The sequence below is a fragment of the Bombina bombina genome, chromosome 2 (genome assembly GCF_027579735.1).
Source record: "Bombina bombina isolate aBomBom1 chromosome 2, aBomBom1.pri, whole genome shotgun sequence".
Lineage (NCBI taxonomy): Eukaryota > Metazoa > Chordata > Amphibia > Anura > Bombinatoridae > Bombina > Bombina bombina.
The window spans coordinates 1,440,187,308-1,440,211,815 of NC_069500.1; the positions used below are offsets into that span (position 1 = coordinate 1,440,187,308).

At 30.6% G+C, this 24,508-nt stretch overlaps 1 protein-coding gene across 1 annotated transcript in view; it reads left to right on the forward strand.

Annotated features, from left to right (window-relative positions):
• Window positions 1-3,121: 3,121 nt before the first annotated feature.
• LOC128650448 (glycosyltransferase family 92 protein F13G3.3-like) overlaps window positions 3,122-24,508 on the forward strand; it is a 201,871-nt gene continuing 180,484 nt past the window's right edge. The window contains exon 1 of the mRNA XM_053704392.1: window positions 3,122-3,259. The gene's annotated coding sequence lies outside the window, so the exon portion shown is untranslated. The remainder of the gene's footprint in view (window positions 3,260-24,508) is intronic.

Genomic DNA, 24,508 nt, shown 5'->3' on the forward strand with positions numbered 1-24,508 from the left:
TCTTAGTGCATCATCCATTTTCTTTTTATGAGTTAGATATTTGGGGTTTGTTTGTAATGGTCTGATTTCATTATTAATAGTATTCACTGCCTCTTTAAGTTTCATTCTTTTCTTCTCCTTTACTCTAACTAGTATATTAATAAGTTTGAGTGAGCACTCCATGAGTATTATATTCCAATCATCTTGATCTGTTTGATCTTCAAATTCAAAGTACGGATATTTTTTGATCCTCAATCCCCTAGGGATCCTTTGTGCTTCTAGATATTTATTGAAAGCTACTATATCCCACATAAGTCGCACATCAGTTATAAGTTATTGCTGTAACAGCCTAAAGTTCATTCTCAATTCATTGCTATCAGGTTCAACATCCTCTTTAGCAAAGATTTTGTTAAAAAATTCCCTTCTGACACCTATATCAAATATGTCCTGTGTATCACAGGGAATGGGTCCATTGTCCTCATTAGGTTTATTGTCCATAGGAAAATTACTTAAACCATCTGTGTCTGTATTTATTTCTGCCATAGTTGTGGAAAATTAGTACATAGTATAGCCTCATGCTTATCCCATGCATTAATTATTACGTACGATAGCCTTATGCTTATCCTAGGCATTAATTAGTAAGTAGTATAGCCTCATGCTTATCCCATGCATTAATTAGTATGTAGTATAGCCTTATGCTTACCCTAGGCATTAATTAGTATGTTGTATAGCCTCATGCTTATCCCATGCATTAATTATTATGTAGGATAGCCTTATGCTTACCCCAGGCATTAATTAGTATGTAGGATAGCCTCATGCTTATCCCATGCATTAATTAGTACGTACGATAGCCTTATGCTTATCCTAGGCATTAATTAGTACGTAGTATAGCCTCATGCTTATCCCATGCATTAATTAGTACGTAGGATAGCTTTATGCTTTTCACATGCATTAATTAGTATATAGTATAGCCTCATGCTTATCCCATGCATTAATTATTATGTACGATAGCCTTATGCTTATCCTAGGCATTAATTAGTACGTAGTATAGCCTCATGCTTATCCCATGCATTAATTAGTACGTACGATAGCCTTATGCTAATCCCAGGCATTAATTAGTATGTAGAATAGCCTTATGCTTATTCCAGGCCTTGATTAGTATGTAGGATAGCCTTATGCTTATCCCAGGCATTAATTAGTATGTAGTATAGCCTCATGCTTATCCCAGGCATACATTAGTATGTAGGAAAGTCTTATGCTTATCCCAGGCAATAATTAGTGTGTAGGATAGCCTTATGCTTATCCCAGGCATTAATTAGTATGTAGTATAGCCTCATGCTTATCCCAGGCATACATTAGTATGTAGGAAAGTCTTATGCTTATCCCAGGCAATAATTAGTGTGTAGGATAGCCTTATGCTTATTCAAGGCTTTAAATAATATGTAAGATAACCTTATGCTTATCCCAGGCATTAATTAGTATGTATTAAAGCCGTTTGCTTATTTCAGGCATTAATTAGTAGGTAGGATATACTTATGCTTATCCCAGGCATTAAAGGGACACTGAACCCAATTTTTTTCTTTCATGGTTCAGATAGAGCATGTCATTTTAAGCAACTTTCTAATTTACTCATACTATCAAATTTTCTTCATTCTCTTGGTATTTTTATTTGAAAAGCAAGAATGTAAATTTAGATGCCGGCCCATTTTTGGTGAACAACCTGGGTTGTTCATGCTTATTGGTGGATTAATTTAACCGACCAATCAGCAAGTGCTGTCCATGGTCCTGAACCAAAAATAGATTAAATACCTTCTTTTTCAAATAAAGATAGCAAGAGAACAAAGAAAAATTGATAATAGGAGTAAAATAGAAAGTTGCTTAAAATGGCATGCTCTATCTGAATCACAAAAGAAAAAATATGGGTTCAGTGTCCCTTTAATTAGTATGTAGGATAGCCTTATGCTTATCCCAGGCATTAATTAGTACATTGAATAGCCTCATGCTTATCCCAGACATTAATTAGTACATAAAATAACCTTCTGCTAATCCTAGGCATTAATTAGTACGTAGGATAGCCTTATGCTTATCTCATGCAGTAATTAGTACATAAGATATTCTTATGATTATCCCAGACATTAATAATTAGTATGTAGGAAAACCTTTCTTATCCCAGGCATTAATAATTAGTACGTAGAATAGCCTTATGCTTTTCTCAGACATTATTTAGTACGCAGGATAGGCTTATGCTTATCCCAGGCATTAATAAGTATTTAGTATAGCCTTATGCTTATTTAAGGTATTAGTTAGTATGTGGGATAGCCTTATGCTTATCCCAGGCATTAATTAGTACATATGTTAGCCTTATGCTTATCACAGACATTAATTAGTACATATGATAGCCTTATGCTTATCCCAGTCATTAATTAGTACATATGATAGCCTTATGCTTATTTAAGGTATTAGTTAGTATGTGGGATAGTCCTGATGCTTATCACAGACATTAATTAGTACATATGATAGCATTATGCTTATCCCAGGCATTAATTAGTACATATGATAGCCTTATGCTTATCACAGACATTAATTAGTACATATGATAGCCTTATGCTTATCCCAGGCATTAATTAGTACATATGATAGCATTATGCTTATCCCAGGCATTAATTAGTATGTATGCTAGTCATTTACTTATCCCAGGCATTAATTAGTACATATGATAGCCTTATGCTTATCACAGACATGAATTAGTACATATGATAGTATTATGCTTATCCCAAGCATTAATTAGTACATATGATAGCCTTATGCTTATCCCAGGCATTAATTAGTACATAAGATAACCTTATGCTAATCCTAGGCATTAATTAGTATGTATGCTAGTCTTATACTTATCCCAGTCATTAATTAGTATGTAGGATAGTCTTATACTTATCCAAGGCATTAATTAGTATGTAGGATAGTCTTATACTTATCCAAGGCATTAATTAGTAGGTAGAATAAACATAAGCTCTTAAAAAGCTGGTACAACCACAATATAGTGTGATACTGCAGGGTATATCAAATAACCGATATTGGATAATATACACTCACATTAGGTGTAGCACTGTGACGTAGAGCAAACTGGACAGACTGGATCCTCAGAGTTGTCTGGTGAAACTCTCCTCTAGGTGCAGGAAGCACAGGATTGCAAGGTGCCTATTCACTCACAGTAGATGATACTTAGCCAAAACTTATCTCTGCTAAATACCATCCAATGCTGGAAAAGGATCACCCAAATAAGGTAAAAATAGCATAAAAACAAGTGATTGAAACACAAAAATGCACAGCAACGTATTACTACTATTTCCTCAGGCTGATAGTACAGACATTAGGTAAAGATATACAACCAATGGAATGGCTGCTAAAATCACCCCCCTCCAGGTCACATGACCTCACAGGAGTGGTGTGTTACAAACAGTAACATTAAAGGGACATTATACACTCATTTTTTCTTTGCATAAATGTTTTGTAGATGATCTATTTATAAAGTTTTATTTTTTTTAAAAATGTATAATTTTGCTTATTTTTAAATAACATTGCTCTGATTTTCAGACTCCTAACCAAGCCCCAAAGTTTTATGTGAATACCGTCAGATACCTACTCCAGCTTGCTCCCGTTTGTGTAAAGGGTCTTTTCATATGCAAAAGGGGAGGGGGGGAGTGTCTTATTTCCCACTTGCAGTGGGCTTTCCACCTACCTTTTCAACAGAGCTAAACTGAAAGCTTCTAAGTAAGTTTTTAAACAGTTTTATACTGGATTTTTATATCAGTATCTGTGCATCTTATTCTTTATAGTAGTGTCTATTACATGCAGTTATATGACAATTAGTGTATACTGTATAATTATATCAGTATCTGTACATATTCTGTATAGTAGTGTCTATTACATGCAGTTATATGACAATTAGTGTATACTGTATATATATATCAGTATCTGTACATATTCTGTATAGTAGTGTCTATTACATGCAGTTATATGACAATTAGTGTATACTGTATATTTATATCAGTATCTGTACATATTCTGTATAGTAGTGTCTGTTACATGCAGTTAAATGTAATTAGTGTATACTGTATATTTATATCAGTATCTGTACATATCCTGTATAGTAGTGTCTGTTACATGCAGTTATATGACAATTAGTGTATACTGTATATTTATATCAGTATCTGTACATATTCTGTATAGTAGTGTCTATTACATACAGTTATATGACAATTAGTGTATACTGTATATTTATATCAGTATCTGTACATATTCTGTATAGTAGTGTCTATTACATGCAGTTATATGACAATTAGTGTATACTGTATATTAATATCAGTATCTGTACATATTCTGTATAGTAGTGTCTATTACATGCAGTTATATGACAATTAGTGTATACTGTATATTTATATCAGTATCTGTACATATTCTGTATAGTAGTGTCTATTACATGCAGTTATATGACAATTAGTGTATACTGTATATTTATATCAGTATCTGTACATATTCTGTATAGTAGTGTCTATTACATGCAGTTATATGACAATTAGTGTATACTGTATATTTATATCAGTATCTGTACGTATTCTGTATAGTAGTGTCTATTACATGCAGTTATATGACAATTAGTGTATACTGTATATTTATATCAGTATCTGTACGTATTCTGTATAGTAGTGTCTATTACATGCAGTTATATGACAATTAGTGTATACTGTATATTTATATCAGTATCTGTACATATTCTGTATAGTAGTGTCTATTACATGCAGTTATATGACAATTAGTGTATACTGTATATTTATATCAGTATCTGTACATATTCTGTATAGTAGTGTCTGTTACATGCAGTTATATGTAATTAGTGTATACTGTATATTTATATCAGTATCTGTACATATCCTGTATAGTAGTGTCTATTACATGCAGTTATATGACAATTAGTGTATACTGTATATTTATATCAGTATCTGTACATATTCTAATAGAAGTGTCTATTACATGCAGTTATAGAAATTTGTATATTTATATAGGGGGGGGGGGGGGGGGTTTCTGGTGGTATACATGCAAATCAATATGTAATGTATATTTATTCATACTGTACATATTCTGTATAGTAGTGTCTGTTACATGCAGTTATATGTAATTAATGTATACTGTATATTTATATCAGTATCTGTACATTTTCTGTATAGTAGTGTCTATTACATGCAGTTATATGACAATTAGTGTATACTGTATATTTATATCAGTACTGTACATATTCTGTATAGTAGTGTCTATTACATACAGTTATATGACAATTAGTGTATACTGTATATTTATATCAGTATCTGTACATATTCTGTATAGTAGTGTCTGTTACATGCAGTTATATGACAATTAGTGTATACTGTATATTTATATCAGTATCTGTACATATTCTGTATAGTAGTGTCTATTACATGCAGTTATATGACAATTAGTGTATACTGTATATTTATATCAGTATCTGTACATAGTCTGTATAGTAGTGTCTATTACATGCAGTTATATGACAATTAGTATATACTGTATATTTATATCAGTATCTGTACATATTCTGTATAGTAGTGTCTGTTACATGCAGTTATATGACAATTAGTATATACTGTATATTTATATCAGTATCTGTACATATTCTGTATAGTAGTGTCTATTACATGCAGTTATATGACAATTAGTGTATACTGTATACTTATATCAGTATCTGTACATATTCTGTATAGTAGTGTCTATTACATGCAGTTATATGACAATTAGTGTATACTGTATATTTATATCAGTATCTGTACATATTCTGTATAGTAGTGTCTATTACATGCAGTTATATGACAATTAGTGTATACTGTATATTTATATCAGTATCTGTACATATTCTGTATAGTAGTGTCTGTTACATGCAGTTATATGAAAATGAGTGTATACTGTCCCTTTAAAAGTATAATAAAAACATAATAAGTTTAATAAAAAACACATCTAGGGACCCATTTATAAAGGGTCTCAATATAACATAAAATTAAACCTTTCTTATTAGATTGCTAGAGTTTAGCTTATTATTCCAAATGTGGGTGAAATGATATGCCCAGAGGCGTGTGAGAGTGTGTAATGCGTGCATATTCACAGAACAGCCTGTAAAGCTATTTACTCTCTAGGATGGCTTGTACCACTCTTATAATATGATCTGATGTCTTGTATTGTTAGAGATTAATATGATTTGTATTATTAATACCTTCATAAGTTGTATCTAACAGACGCCCTTAGGCGTGTCATTGTGAAAATAACCCGTAGGTACGGTAACAACGTAAAGTTATTATTAGCCGATAGAGCACAGGTTCAGTGTGAAAATAACCCGTATGTACGGTAACAACATAAAGTTATTATTAGCCTATAGAGCACATGTTCAGTGTGAAAATGAACCGTATGTACGGTAACAACATAAAGTTATTATTAGCCGATAGAGCACATGTTCAGTGTGAAAATAAGCCGTATGTACGGTAACAACGTAAAGTTATTATTAGCCGATAGAGCACATGTTTAGTATGAAAATAACCCGTATGTACGGTAACAACGTAAAGTTATTATTAGCCGATAGAGCACATGTTCAGTGTGAAAATAACCCGTATGTACGGTAACAACGTAAAGTTATTATTAGCCGATAGAGCACATGTTCAGTGTGAAAATAACCCGCATGTACGGTAACAACATAAAGTTATTATTAGCCGATAGAGCACATGTTCAGTGTGAAAATAAGCCGTATGTACCGTAACAACGTAAAGTTATTATTAGCCGATAGAGCACATGTTCAGTATGAAAATAACCCGTATGTACGGTAACAACGTAAAGTTATTATTAGCCGATAGAGCACATGTTCAGTATGAAAATAACCCGTATGTACGGTAACAACGTAAAGTTATTATTAGCCGATAGAGCACATGTTCAGTGTGAAAATAACCCGCATGTACGGTAACAACGTAAAGTTATTATTAGCCGATAGAGCACATGTTCAGTGTGAAAATAACCAGTATGTACGGTAACAACGTAAAGTTATTATTAGCCGATAGAGCACAGGTTCAGTGTGAAAAATAACCCGTATGTACGGTAACAACGTAAAGTTATTATTAGCCGATAGAGCACATGTTCAGTGTGAAAATAACCTGTATGTACGGTAGCAACGTAAAGTTATTATTAGCCGATAGAGCACATATTCAGTGTTAAAATAACCCGTATGTACGGTAACAACGTAAAGTTATTATTAGCCGATAGAGCACATGTTCAGTGTGAAAATAACCCGTATGTACGGTAACAACGTAAAGTTATTATTAGCCGATAGAGCACATGTTCAGTGTGAAAATAACCCGTATGTACGGTAACAACGTAAAGTTATTATTAGCCGATAGAGCACAGGTTCAGTGTGAAAATAACCCGTATGTACGGTAACAACATAAAGTTATTATTAGCCGATAGAGCACATGTTCAGTGTGAAAATAACCCGTATGTACGGTAACAACGTAAAGTTATTATTAGCCGATAGAGCACAGGTTCAGTGTGAAAATAACCCGTATATACGGTAACAACATAAAGTTATTATTAGCCGATAGAGCACATGTTCAGTGTGAAAATAACCCGTATGTACGGTAACAACATAAAGTTATTATTAGCCGATAGAGCACATGTTCAGTGTGAAAATAACCCGTATGTACGGTAACAACGTAAAGTTATTATTAGCCGATAGATCACAGGTTCAGTGTGAAAATAACCTGTATGTACGGTAACAACGTAAAGTTATTATTAGCCGATAGAGCACATGTTCAGTGTGAAAATAACCCGTATGTACGGTAACAACGTAAAGTTATTATTAGCCGATAGATCACAGGTTCAGTGTGAAAATAACCCGTATGTACGGTAACAACGTAAAGTTATTATTAGCCGATAGAGCACATGTTCAGTGTGAAAATAACCCGTATGTACGGTAACAACGTAAAGTTATTATTAGCCGATAGAGCACATGTTCAGTGTGAAAATAACCCGTATGTACGGTAACAACGTAAAGTTATAATTAGCCGATAGAGCACATGTTCAGTGTGAAAATAACCCGTATGTACGGTAACAACATAAAGTTATTATTAGCCGATAGAGCACAGGTTCAGTGTGAAAATAACCCGTATGTACGGTAACAACGTAAAGTTATTATTAGCCGATAGAGCACATGTTCAGTGTGAAAATAACCCGTATGTACGGTAACAACATAAAGTTATTATTAGCCGATAGAGCACATGTTTAGTGTGAAAATAACCCGTATGTACGGTAACAACGTAAAGTTATTATTAGCCGATAGAGCACATGTTCAGTGTGAAAATAACCCGTATGTACGGTAACAACATAAAGTTATTATTAGCCGATAGAGCACATGTTCAGTGTGAAAATAACCCGTATGTACGGTAACAACGTAAAGTTATTATTAGCCGATAGAGCACATGTTCAGTGTGAAAATAACCCGTATGTACGGTAACAACATAAAGTTATTATTAGCAGATAGAGCACATGTTCAGTGTGAAAATAACCCGTATGTACGGTAACAACGTAAAGTTATTATTAGCCGATAGAGCACATGTTCAGTGTGAAAATAACCCGTATGTACGGTAACAACGTAAAGTTATTATTAGCCGATAGAGCACATGTTCAGTGTGAAAATAACCCGTTATGTACGGTAACAACGTAAAGTTATTATTAGCCGATAGAGCACATGTTCAGTGTGAAAATAACCCGTATGTACGGTAACAACGTAAAGTTATTATTAGCCGATAGAGCACATGTTCAGTGTGAAAATAACCCGTATGTACGGTAACAACGTAAAGTTATTATTAGCCGATAGAGCACATGTTCAGTATGAAAATAACCCGTATGTACGGTAACAACATAAAGTTATTATTAGCCGATAGAGCACATGTTCAGTGTGAAAATAACCCGTATGTACGGGAACAACGTAAAGTTATTATTAGCCGATAGAGCATATGTTCAGTATGAAAATAACCTGTATGTACGGTAACAACGTAAAGTTATTATTAGCTGATAGAGCACATGTTCAGTGTGAAAATAACCCGTATGTACGGTAACAACATAAAGTTCTTATTAGCCGATAGAGCACATGTTCAGTGTGAAAATAACCCGTATGTACGGTAACAACATAAAGTTCTTATTAGCCGATAGAGCACATGTTCAGTGTGAAAATAACCCGTATGTACGGTAACAACGTAAAGTTATTATTAGCCGATAGAGCACATGTTCAGTGTGAAAATAACCTGTATGTACGGTAACAACGTAATGTTATTATTAGCCGATAGAGCACATGTTCAGTGTGAAAATAACCCGTATGTACGGTAACAATGTAAAGTTATTATTAGCTGATAGAGCACATGTTCAGTGTGAAAATAACCCGTATGTACGGTAACAACATAAAGTTCTTATTAGCCGATAGAGCACATGTTCAGTGTGAAAATAACCCGTATGTACGGTAACAACGTAAAGTTATTATTAGCCGATAGAGCACATGTTCAGTGTGAAAATAACCCGTATATACGGTAACAACGTAAAGTTATTATTAGCCGATAGAGCACATGTTCAGTGTGAAAATAACCTGTATGTACGGTAACAACGTAATGTTATTATTAGCGGATAGAGCACATGTTCAGTGTGAAAATAACCCGTATGTACGGTAACAACATAAAGTTATTATTAGCTGATAGAGCACATGTTCCGTGTGAAAATAACCCGTATGTACGGTAACAACGTAAAGTTATTATTAGCCGATAGAGCACAGGCTCAGTGTGAAAATAACCCGTATGTACGGTAACAACGTAAAGTTATTATTAGCCGATAGAGTACATGTTCAGTGTGAAAATAACCAGTATGTACGGTAACAACATAAAGTTATTATTAGCCGATAGAGCACATGTTCAGTGTGAAAATAACCCGTATGTACGGTAACAACGTAAAGTTATTATTAGCCGATAGAGCACAGGTTCAGTGTGAAAATAACCCGTATGTACGGTAACAACATAAAGTTATTATTAGCCGATAGAGCACAGGTTCAGTGTGAAAATAACCCGTATATACGGTAACAACGTAAAGTTATTATTAGCCGATAGAGCACATGTTCAGTGTGAAAATAACCCGTATGTACGGTAACAACGTAAAGTTATTATTAGCCGATAGAGCACATGTTCAGTGTGAAAATATCCCGTATGTACGGTAACAACATAAAGTTATTATTAGCCGATAGAGCACATGTTCAGTGTGAAAATAACCCGTATGTACGGTAACAACGTAAAGTTATTATTAGCCGATAGAGCACATGTTCAGTGTGAAAATAACCCGTATGTACGGTAACAACATAAAGTTATTATTAGCCGATAGAGCACATGTTCAGTGTGAAAATATCCCGTATGTACGGTAACAACATAAAGTTATTATTAGCCGATAGAGCACATGTTCAGTATGAAAATAACCCGTATGTACGGTAACAACGTAAAGTTATTATTAGCCGATAGAGCACATGTTCAGTGTGAAAATAACCTGTATGTACGGTAACAACGTAAAGTTATTATTAGCCGATAGAGCACATGTTCAGTATGAAAATAACCCGTATGTACGGTAACAACATAAAGTTATTATTAGCCGATAGAGCACATGTTCAGTGTTAAAATAACCCGTATGTACGGTAACAACATAAAGTTATTATTAGCCGATAGAGCACATGTTCAGTATGAAAATAACCCGTATGTACGGTAACAACATAAAGTTATTATTAGCCGATAGAGCACATATTCAGTGTTAAAATAACCCGTATGTACGGTAACAACATAAAGTTATTATTAGCCGATAGAGCACATGTTCAGTGTGAAAATAACCCGTATGTACGGTAACAACATAAAGTTATTATTAGCCGATAGAGCACAGGTTCAGTGTGAAAATAACCCGTATGTACGGTAACAACGTAAAGTTATTATTAGCCGATAGAGCACATGTTCAGTGTGAAAATAACCCGTATGTACGGTAACAACGTAAAGTTATTATTAGCCGATAGAGCACATGTTCAGTGTGAAAATAACCCGTATGTACGGTAACAACGTAAAGTTATTATTAGCCGATAGAGCACATGTTCAGTGTGAAAATAACCCGTATGTACGGTAACAACATAAAGTTATTATTAGCCGATAGAGCACATGTTCAGTGTGAAAATAACCCGTATGTACGGTAACAACGTAAAGTTATTATTAGCTGATAGTGCACATGTTCAGTGTGAAAATAACCCGTATGTACGGTAACAACGTAAAGTTATTATTAGCCGATAGAGCACATGTTCAGTGTGAAAATAACCCGTATGTATGGTAACAACGTAAAGTTATTATTAGCTGATAGTGCACATATTCAGTGTGAAAATAACCCGTATGTACGGTAACAACATAAAGTTATTATTAGACGATAGAGCACATGTTCAGTGTGAAAATAACCCGTATGTACAGTAACAACGTAAAGTTATTATTAGCCGATAGAGCACATGTTCAGTGTGAAAATAACCCGTATGTACGGTAACAACGTAAAGTTATTATTAGCCGATAGAGCACATGTTCAGTGTGAAAATAACCCGTATGTACGGTAACAACGTAAAGTTATTATTAGCTGATAGAGCACATGTTCAGTGTGAAAATAACCCGTATGTACGGTAACAACATAAAGTTATTATTAGCTGATAGAGCACATGTTCAGTGTGAAAATAACCCGTATGTACGGTAACAACGTAAAGTTATTATTAGCTGATAGAGCACATGTTCAGTGTGAAAATAACCCGTATGTACGGTAACAACGTAAAGTTATTATTAGCCGATAGAGCAAAGGTTCAGTGTGAAAATAACCCGTATGTACGGTAACAACGTAAAGTTATTATTAGCTGATAGAGCACAGGTTCAGTGTGAAAATAACCCGTATGTACGGTAACAACGTAAAGTTATTATTAGCCGATAGAGCACATGTTCAGTGTGAAAATAACCCGTATGTACGGGAACAACGTAAAGTTATAATTAGCCGATAGAGCACATGTTCAGTGTGAAAATAACCCGTATGTACGGTAACAACGTAAAGTTATTATTAGCCGATAGAGCACATGTTCAGTGTGAAAATAACCCGTATGTACGGTAACAACGTAAAGTTATTATTAGCCGATAGAGCACATGTTCAGTGTGAAAATAACCCGTATGTACGGTAACAACGTAAAGTTATTATTAGCCGATAGAGCACATGTTTAGTGTGAAAATAACCCGTATGTACGGTAACAACGTAAAGTTATTATTAGCCGATAGAGCACATGTTCAGTGTGAAAATAACCCGTATGTACGGTAACAACGTAAAGTTATTATTAGCCGATAGAGCACATGTTCAGTGTGAAAATAACCCGTATGTACGGTAACAACGTAAAGTTATTATTAGCTGATAGAGCACATGTTCAGTGTGAAAATAACCCGTATGTACGGTAACAACGTAAAGTTATTATTAGCCGATAGAGCACATGTTCAGTGTGAAAATAACCCGTATGTACAGTAACAATGTAAAGTTATAATTAGCCGATAGAGCACATGTTCAGTGTGAAAATAACCCGTATGTACGGTAACAACGTAAAGTTATTATTAGCCGATAGAGCACATGTTTAGTGTGAAAATAACCCGTATGTACGGTAACAACGTAAAGTTATTATTAGCCGATAGAGCACATGTTCAGTGTGAAAATAACCCGTATGTACGGTAACAACGTAAAGTTATTATTAGCCGATAGAGTACATGTTCAGTGTGAAAATAACCCGTATGTACGGTAACAACGTAAAGTTATTATTAGCCGATAGAGCACATGTTCAGTGTGAAAATAACCCGTATGTACGTTAACAACGTAAAGTTATTATTAGCCGATAGAGCACATGTTCAGTGTGAAAATAACCCGTATGTACGGTAACAACATAAAGTTATTTTTAGCTGATAGAGCACATGTTCAGTGTGAAAATAACCCGTATGTACGGTAACAACATAAAGTTATTATTAGCCGATAGAGCACAGGTTCAGTGTGAAAATAACCCGTATGTACGGTAACAACGTAAAGTTATTATTAGCCGATAGAGCACAGGTTCAGTGTGAAAATAACCCGTATGTACGGTAACAACATAAAGTTATTATTAGCCGATAGAGCATATGTTCAGTGTGAAAATAACCCGTATGTACGGTAACAACATAAAGTTATTATTAGCCGATAGAGCACATGTTCAGTGTGAAAATAACCCGTATGTACGGTAACAACGTAAAGTTATTATTAGCCGATAGAGCACATGTTCAGTGTGAAAATAACCCGTATGTACGGTAACAACGTAAAGTTATTATTAGCTGATAGAGCACATGTTCAGTGTGAAAATAACCCGTATGTACGGTAACAACGTAAAGTTATTATTAGCCGATAGAGCAAAGGTTCAGTGTGAAAATAACCCGTATGTACGGTAACAACGTAAAGTTATTATTAGCCGATAGAGCACATGTTCAGTGTGAAAATAACCCGTATGTACGGGAACAACGTAAAGTTATTATTAGCCGATAGAGCACAGGTTAACTGCACACAAGCTCAGTTGTATTCAATGTGCTCCGGTCTGTTCGCAAAAGGTGCTGATCGATAAACAGTGGGCGTATATAGTGCATGCGCAATCCGAAATCAAGCAATGTCTATAATGGGCGTGAGCTATGTGCGTGATTGGAGGATATTCCTATTAGTTAAATTATTGTGCGTGAGCTGTGTGCGTGATTGGAGGTTATTCCTATTAGTTAAATTATTGTGGGTGAGCTATGTGCGTGATTGGAGGATATTCCTATTAGTTAAATTATTGTGCGTGAGCTGTGTGCGTGATTGGAGGATATTCCTATTAGTTAAATTATTGTGCGTGAGCTGTGTGCATGATTGGAGGATATTCCTATTAGTAGTTAAATTATTGTGCGTGAGCTATGTGCGTGATTGGAGGATATTCCTATTAGTTAAATTATTGTGCGTGAGCTGTGTGCGTGATTGGAGGATATTCCTATTAGTTAAATTATTGTGCGTGAGCTCTGTGCGTGATTGGAGGATATTCCTATTAGTTAAATTATTGTGCGTGAGCTATGTGTGTGATTGGTGGATATTCCTATTATTTAAATGATTGTGCTATTATGGTATCAGAATAAACTCTTATTTCCAGTGGGCGTGAGCTGTGTGCGTGATTAGAGGATATTCCTATTAGTCAAATTATTGTGCGTGAGCTGTGTGCTTGATTGCAGTATATTCCTATTAGTTAAATTATTGTGCGTGAGCTGTGTGCGTGATTTGAGGATATTCCGGTTAGTTAAATTATTGTGCGTGAGCTATGTGCGTGATTGGAGGATATTCCTGTTAGTTAAATTATTGTGCGTGAGCTATGTGCGTGATTGGAGGATATTCCTGTTAGTTAAATTATTGTGCGTGAGCTGTGTGCGTGATTGGAGGATATTCCTGTTAGTTAAATTATTGTGCGTGAGCTATGTGTGTGATTGGAGGATATTCCTATTAGTTATGGTATCGGAGTAAACTCTTATTTCCAGTGGGCTACAATTGATCAAGTCCGATAATGATCTGCAAATTCTATATACAGTTTAGTTATTACTATGTTCGAGCAGTGAGACCTCACATGTGCATATTTATACATCCAGATATTCTAACGTAACCAATGGGAAGTCTATCTATAGTGAGCATACATTATTATATTATAGACAGTATCTATAGTGAGCATACATTATTATATTATAGACAGTATCTATAGTGAGCATACATTATTATATTATAGACAGTATCTATATAGTGAGCATACATTATTATATTATAGACAGTATCTATAGTGAGCATACATTGTTATATTATAGACAGTATCTATAGTTAGCATACATTATTATATATTTATAGACAATATCTATTGTGAGCATACAGTATTATATTATAGACAATATCTATAGTGAGCATACATTATTATATTATAGACAGTATCTATAGTGAGCATACATTATTATATTATAGACAGTATCTATAGTGAGCATACATTATTATATTATAGACAGTATCTATAGTGAGCATACATTATTATATTATAGACAGTATCTATAGTGAGCATACATTGTTATATTATAGACAGTATCTATAGTGAGCATACATTATTATATTATAAACAGTATCTATAGTGAGCATACATTATTATATTATAGACAGTATCTATAGTGAGCATACATTATTATATTATAGACATTATCTATAGTGAGCATACATTATTATATTATAGACAGAATCTATAGTGAGCATACATTATTATATTATAGACAGTATCTATAGTGAGCATACATTATTATATTATAGATAGTATCTATAGTGAGCATACATTAATATATTATAGACAGTATCTATAGTGAGCATACATTATTATATTATAGACAGCATCTATAGTGAGCATACATTATTATATTATAGACAGTATCTATAGTGAGCATACATTATTATATTATAGACAGTATCTATAGTGAGCATACATTATTATATTATAGAGAGTATCTATAGTGAGCATACATTGTTATATTATAGACAGTATCTATAGTGAGCATACATTATTATATTATAGACAGTATCTATAGTGAGCATACATTATTATATCATAGTTAGACAGTATCTATAGTGAGCATACATTATTATATCATAGTTAGACAGTATCTATAGTGAGCATACATTATTATATTATAGACAACAGTATCTATAGTGAGCATACAGTATTATATTATATACAGTATCTATAGTGAGCATACATTATTATATTTTAGACAGTAGCTATAGTGAGCATACATCATTATATTATAGACAGTATCTATAGTGAGCATACATTGTTATATTATAGACAGTATCTATAGTGAGCATACATTATTATATTATAGACAATATCTATAGTGAGCAAACATTGTTATATTATAGACAGTATCTATAGGGAGCATACAATATTATATTATAGACAGTATCTATAGTGAGCATACATTTTTATATTATAGACAGTATCTATAGTAAACATACATTATTATATTATAAACGGTATCTATAGTGAGCATACATTATTATATTATAGACAGTATCTATAGTGAGCATACATTATTATATTATAGACAGTATCTATAGTGAGCATACATTATTATATTATAGACAGTATCTATAGTGAGCATACATTATTATATTATAGACAGTATCTATAGTGAGCATACATTATTATATTATAGACAGTATCTATAGTGAGCATACATTATTATATTATAGACAGTATCTATAGTGAGCATACATTATTATATTATAGACAGTATCTATAGTGAGCATACATTATTATATTATAGACAGTATCTATAGTGAGTATACATTATTATATTATAGACAGTATCAATAGTGAGCATACATTATTATATTATAGACAGTATCTATAGTGAGAATACATTATTATATTATAGACAGTATCTATAGTGAGCATACATTATTATATTATAGACAGTATCTATAGTGAGTATACATTATTATATTATAGACAGTATCTATAGTGAGCATACATTATTATATTATAGACAGTATCTATAGTGAGAATACATTATTATATTATAGACAGTATCTATAGTGAGCATACATTGTTATATTATAAAGAGTATCTATAGTGAGCATACATTATTATATTATAGACAGTATCTATAGTGAGCATACATTGTTATAGTATAGACAGTATCTATAGTGAGCATACATTATTATATTATAGACAGTATCTATAGTGAGCATACATTATTATATTATAAACAGTATCTATAGTGAGCATACATTATTATATTATAAACAGTATCTATAGTGAGCATACATTATTATATTATAAACAGTATCTATAGTGAGCATACATTATTATATTATAGGCAGTATCTATAGTGAGCATACATTATTATATTATAGACAGTATCTATAGTGAGCATACATTATTATATTATAGGCAGTATCTATAGTCAGCATACATTATTATATTATAGACAGTATCTATAGTGAGCATACATTATTATATTATTATAGGCAGTATCTATAGTCAGCATACATTATTATATTATAGACAGTATCTATAGTGAGCATACATTATTATATTATAGACAGTATCTATAGTGAGCATACATTATTATATTATAGACAGTATCTATAGTGAGCATACATTGTTATATTATAGACAGTATATATAGTGAGCACACATTATTATATTATAGACAGTATCTATAGTGAGCATACATTATAATATTATAGACAGTATCTATAGTGAGCATACATTATTATATTATAGACAGTATCTATAGTGAGCATACATTATTATATTATAGACAGTATCTATAGTGAGCATACATTATTATATTATAGACAGTATCTATAGTGAGCATACATTAATATATTATAGACAGTATCTATAGTGAGCTTACATTATTATATTATAGACAGTATCTATAGTGAGCATACATTATTATATTATAGACAGTATCTATAGTGAGCATACATTATTATATTATAGACAGTATCTATAGTGAGCATACATTATTATATTATAGACAGTATCTATAGTGAGCATACATTATTATATTATAGACAGTATCTATAGTGAGCATACATTATTATATTATAGACAGTATCTATAGTGAGCATACATTATTATATTATAGACAGTATCTATAGTTAGCATACATTATTATCTTATAGACAGTATCTACAGTAAGCATACATTATTATATTATAGACAGTATCTATAGTGAGCATACATCATTATATTATACACAGTATCTATAGTGAGCATACATTATTATATTATAGACAGTATATATAGTGAGCATACATAGTTATATTATAGACAGTATATATAGTGAGCATACATTATTATATTATACACAGTATCTATAGTGAGCATACATTATTATATTATAGACAGTATCTATAGTGAGCATACATTATTATATTATAGACAGTATCTATAGTGAGCATACACTATTATATTATAGACAGTATCTATAGTGAGCATACATTATTATATTATAGACAGTAGCTATAGTGAGCATACATCATTATATTATAGACAGTATATATAGTGAGCATACATAGTTATATTATAGACAGTATATATAGTGAGCATACATTATTATATTATACACAGTATCTATAGTGAGCATACATTATTATATTATAGACAGTATCTATAGTGAGCATACATTATTATATTATAGACAGTATCTATAGTGAGCATACATTATTATATTATAGGACAGTATCTATAGTGAGCATACATTATTATATTATAGACAGTATCTATAGTGAGCATACATTATTATATTATAGACAGTATCTATAGTGAGCATACATTGTTATATTATAGACAGTATCTATAGTGAGCATACATTATTATATTATAGACAGTATCTATAGTGAGCATACATTATTATATTATAGTTAGACAGTATCTATAGTGAGCATACATTATTATAGACAGTATCTATAGTGAGCATACATTATTATATTATAGACAGTATCTATAGTGAGCATACATTGTTATATTATAGACAGTATCTATAGTTAGCATACATTATTATATATTTATAGACAATATCTATTGTGAGCATACAGTATTATATTATAGACAATATCTATAGTGAGCATACATTATTATATTATAGACAGTATCTATAGTGAGCATACATTATTATATTATAGACAGTATCTATAGTGAGCATACATTATTATATTATAGAAAGTATCTATAGTGAGCATACATTATTATATTATAGACAGTATCTATAGTGAGCATACACTATTATATTATAGATAGTATCTATAGTGAGCATACATTATTATATTATAGACAGTATCTATAGTGAGCATACAGTATTATATTATAGACAATATCTATAGTGAGCATACATTATTATATTATAGACAGTATCTATAGTGAGCATACATTATTATATTATAGACAGTATCTATAGTGAGCATACATTGTTATATTATAGACAGTATCTATAGTGAGCATACATTATTATATTATAAACAGTATCTATAGTGAGCATACATTATTATATTATAGACAGTATCTATAGTGAGCATACATTATTATATTATAGACATTATCTATAGTGAGCATACATTATTATATTATAGACAGAATCTATAGTGAGCATACATTATTATATTATATATAGTATCTATAGTGAGCATACATTATTATATTATAGACAGTATCTATAGTGAGCATACATTATTATATTATAGACAGTATCTATAGTGAGCATACATTATTATATTATAGACAGTATCTATAGTGAGCATACATTATTATATTATAGACAGTATCTATAGTGAGCATACATTATTATATTATAGACAGTATCTATAGTGAGCATACATTGTTATATTATAGACAGTATCTATAGTGAGCATACATTATTATATTATAGACAGTATCTATAGTGAGCATACATTATTATATCATAGTTAGACAGTATCTATAGTGAGCATACATTATTATATCATAGTTAGACAGTATCTATAGTGAGCATACATTATTATATTATAGACAACAGTATCTATAGTGAGCATACAGTATTATATTATATACAGTATCTATAGTGAGCATACATTATTATATTTTAGACAGTAGCTATAGTGAGCATACATCATTATATTATAGACAGTATCTATAGTGAGCATACATTGTTATATTATAGACAGTATCTATAGTGAGCATACATTATTATATTATAGACAATATCTATAGTGAGCAAACATTGTTATATTATAGACAGTATCTATAGGGAGCATACAATATTATATTATAGACAGTATCTATAGTGAGCATACATTATTATATTATAGACAGTATCTATAGTGAGCATACATTATTATATTATAGACAGTATCTATAGTGAGCATACATTATTATATTATAGACAGTATCTATAGTGAGCATACATTATTATATTATAGACAGTATCTATAGTGAGCATACATTTTTATATTATAGACAGTATCTATAGTAAACATACATTATTATATTATAAACGGTATCTATAGTGAGCATACATTATTATATTATAGACAGTATCTATAGTGAGCATACATTATTATATTATAGACAGTATCTATAGTGAGCATACATTATTATATTATAGACAGTATCTATAGTGAGCATACATTATTATATTATAGACAGTATCTATAGTGAGCATACATTATTATATTATAGACAGTATCTATAGTGAGCATACATTATTATATTATAGACAGTATCTATAGTGAGCATACATTATTATATTATAGACAGTATCTATAGTGAGTATACATTATTATATTATAGACAGTATCTATAGTGAGCATACATTATTATATTATAGACAGTATCTATAGTGAGAATACATTATTATATTATAGACAGTATCTATAGTGAGCATACATTATTATATTATAAACAGTATCTATAGTGAGCATACATTGTTATATTATAAAGAGTATCTATAGTGAGCATACATTATTATATTATAGACAGTATCTATAGTGAGCATACATTGTTATATTATAGACAGTATCTATAGTGAGCATACATTATTATATTATAGACAGTATCTATAGTGAGCATACATTATTATATTATAGACAGTATCTATAGTGAGCATACATTATTATATTATAAACAGTATCTATAGTGAGCATACATTATTATATTATAGATAGTATCTATAGTGAGCATACATTATTATATTATAGACAGTATATATAGTGAGCATACATAGTTATATTATAGACAGTATCTATAGTGAGCATACATTATTATATTATAGACAGTATATATAGTGAGCATACATAGTTATATTATAGACAGTATCTATAGTGAGCATACATTATTATATTATAGACAGTATATATAGTGAGCATACATAGTTATATTATAGACAGTATCTATAGTGAGCATACATTATTATATTATAGACAGTATATATAGTGAGCATACATAGTTATATTATAGACAGTATCTATAGTGAGCATACATTATTATATTATAGACAGTATCTATAGTGAGCATACATTATTACATTATAAACAGTATCTATAGTGAGCATACATTATTATATTATAGACAGTATCTATAGTGAGCATACATTATTATATTATAGACAGTATCTATAGTGAGCATACATTATTATATTATAGACAGTATCTATAGTGAGCATACATTGTTATATTATAAACAGTATCTATAGTGAGCATACATTATTATATTATAGACAGTATCTATAGTGAGCATACATTATTATATTATAGACAGTATCTATAGTGAGCATACAATTATTATATTATAGACAGTATCTATAGTGAGCATACATTAATATATTATAGACAGTATCTATAGTGAGCATACATTATTATATTATAGACAGTATCTATAGTGAGCATACATTATTATATTATAGACAGTATCTATAGTGAGCATACATTATTATATTATAGACAGTATCTATAGTGAGCATACATTGTTATATTATAGGCAGTATCTATAGTGAGCATACATTATTATATTATAGACAGTATCTATAGTGAGCATACATTATTATATTATAGAGTATCTATAGTGAGCATACATTATTATATTATAGACAGTATCTATAGTGAGCATACATTGTTATATTATAGGCAGTATCTATAGTTAGCATACATTATTATATTATAGACAGTATCTATAGTGAGCATACATTATTATATTATAGGCAGTATCTATAGTGAGCATACATTATTATATTATAGACAGTATCTATAGTGAGCATACATTATTATATTATAGGCAGTATCTATAGTCAGCATACATTATTATATTATAGACAGTATCTATAGTGAGCATACATTATTATATTATAGACAGTATCTATAGTGAGCATACATTATTATATTATAGACAGTATCTATAGTGAGCTTACATTATTATATTATAGACAGTATCTATAGTGAGCATACATTATTATATTATAGACAGTATCTATAGTGAGCATACATTATTATATTATAGACAGTATCTATAGTGAGCATACATAATTATATTATAGACAGTATCTATAGTGAGCATACATTATTATATTATAGACAGTATCTATAGTGAGCATACATTATTATATTATAGACAGTATCTATAGTGAGCATACATTATTATATTATAGACAGTATCTATAGTGAGCATACATTATTATATTATAGACAGTAATCTATAGTTAGCATACATTATTATCTTATAGACAGTATCTATAGTGAGCATACATTATTATATTATAGACAGTATATATAGTGAGCATACATAGTTATATTATAGACAGTATATATAGTGAGCATACATTATTATATTATACACAGTATCTATAGTGAGCATACATTATTATATTATAGACAGTATCTATAGTGAGCATACATTATTATATTATAGACAGTATCTATAGTGAGCATACACTATTATATTATAGACAGTATCTATAGTGAGCATACATTATTATATTATAGACAGTATCTATAGTGAGCATACATTATTATATTATAGACAGTATCTATAGTGAGCATACATTGTTATATTATAGACAGTATCTATAGTGAGCATACATTATTATATTATAGACAGTATCTATAGTGAGCATACATTATTATATTATAGTTAGACAGTATCTATAGTGAGCATACATTATTATAGACAGTATCTATAGTGAGCATACATTATTATATTATAGACAGTATTTATAGTGAGCATACATTATTATATTATAGACAGTATCTATAGTGAGCATACATTATTATATTATAGACAGTATCTATAGTGAGCATACATTATTATATTATAGACAGTATCTATAGTGAGCATACATTATTATATTATAGACAGTATCTATAGTGAGAATACATTATTATGTTATAGACAGTATCTATAGTGAGCATACATTATTAAATTATAGACAGTATCTATAGTGAGCATACATTATTATATTATAGACAGTATCTACAGTGAGCATACATTATTATATTATAGACAGTATCTATAGTAAGCATACATTATTATATTATAGACAGTATCTATAGTGAGCATACATTATTATATTATAGACAGTATCTATAGTGAGCATACATTATTATATTATAGACAGTATCTATAGTGAGAATACATTATTATGTTATAGACAGTATCTATAGTGAGCATACATTATTAAATTATAGACAGTATCTATAGTGAGCATACATTATTATATTATAGACAGTATCTATAGTGAGCATACATTATTATCTTATAGACAGTATCTACAGTGAGCATACATTATTATATTATAGACAGTATCTATAGTGAGCATACATTATTATATTATAAACAGTATCTATAGTGAGCATACATTATTATATTATAAACAGTATCTATAGTGAGTATACATTAATATATTATAGACAGTATCTATAGTGAGCATACATTATTATATTATAGACAGTATCTATAGTGAGCATACATTATTATATTATAGACAGTATCTATAGTGAGCATACATTATTATATTATAGACAGTATCTATAGTGAGCATACATTATTATATTATAGACAGTATCTATAGTGAGCATACATTATTATATTATAGACAGTATCTATAGTGAGCATACATTATTATATTATAGACAGTATCTATAGTGAGCATACATTATTATATTATAGACAGTATCTATAGTGAGCATACATTATTATATTATAGACAGTATCTATAGTGAGTATACATTGTTATATTATAGACAGTATCTATAGTGAGCATACATTATTATATTATAAACAGTATCTATAGTGAGCATACATTATTATATTATAGACAGTATCTATAGTGAGCTTACATTATTATATTATAGACAGTATCTATAGTGAGCATACATTATTATATAACAGACAGTATCTACAGTGAGCATACATTATTATATTATAGACAGTATCTATAGTGAGCATACATTATTATATTATAAACAGTATCTATAGTGAGCATACATTATTATATTATAGGCAGTATCTATAGTGAGCATACATTATTATATTATAGACAGTATCTATAGTGAGCATACATTATTATATTATAAACAGTATCTATAGTGAGCATACATTATTATATTATAGGCAGTATCTATAGTGAGCATACATTATTATATTATAGACAGTATCTATAGTGAGCATACATTATTATATTATAGGCAGTATCTATAGTCAGCATACATTATTATATTATAGACAGTATCTATAGTGAGCATACATTATTATATTATAGACAGTATCTATAGTGAGCATACATTATTATATTATAGACAGTATCTATAGTGAGCTTACATT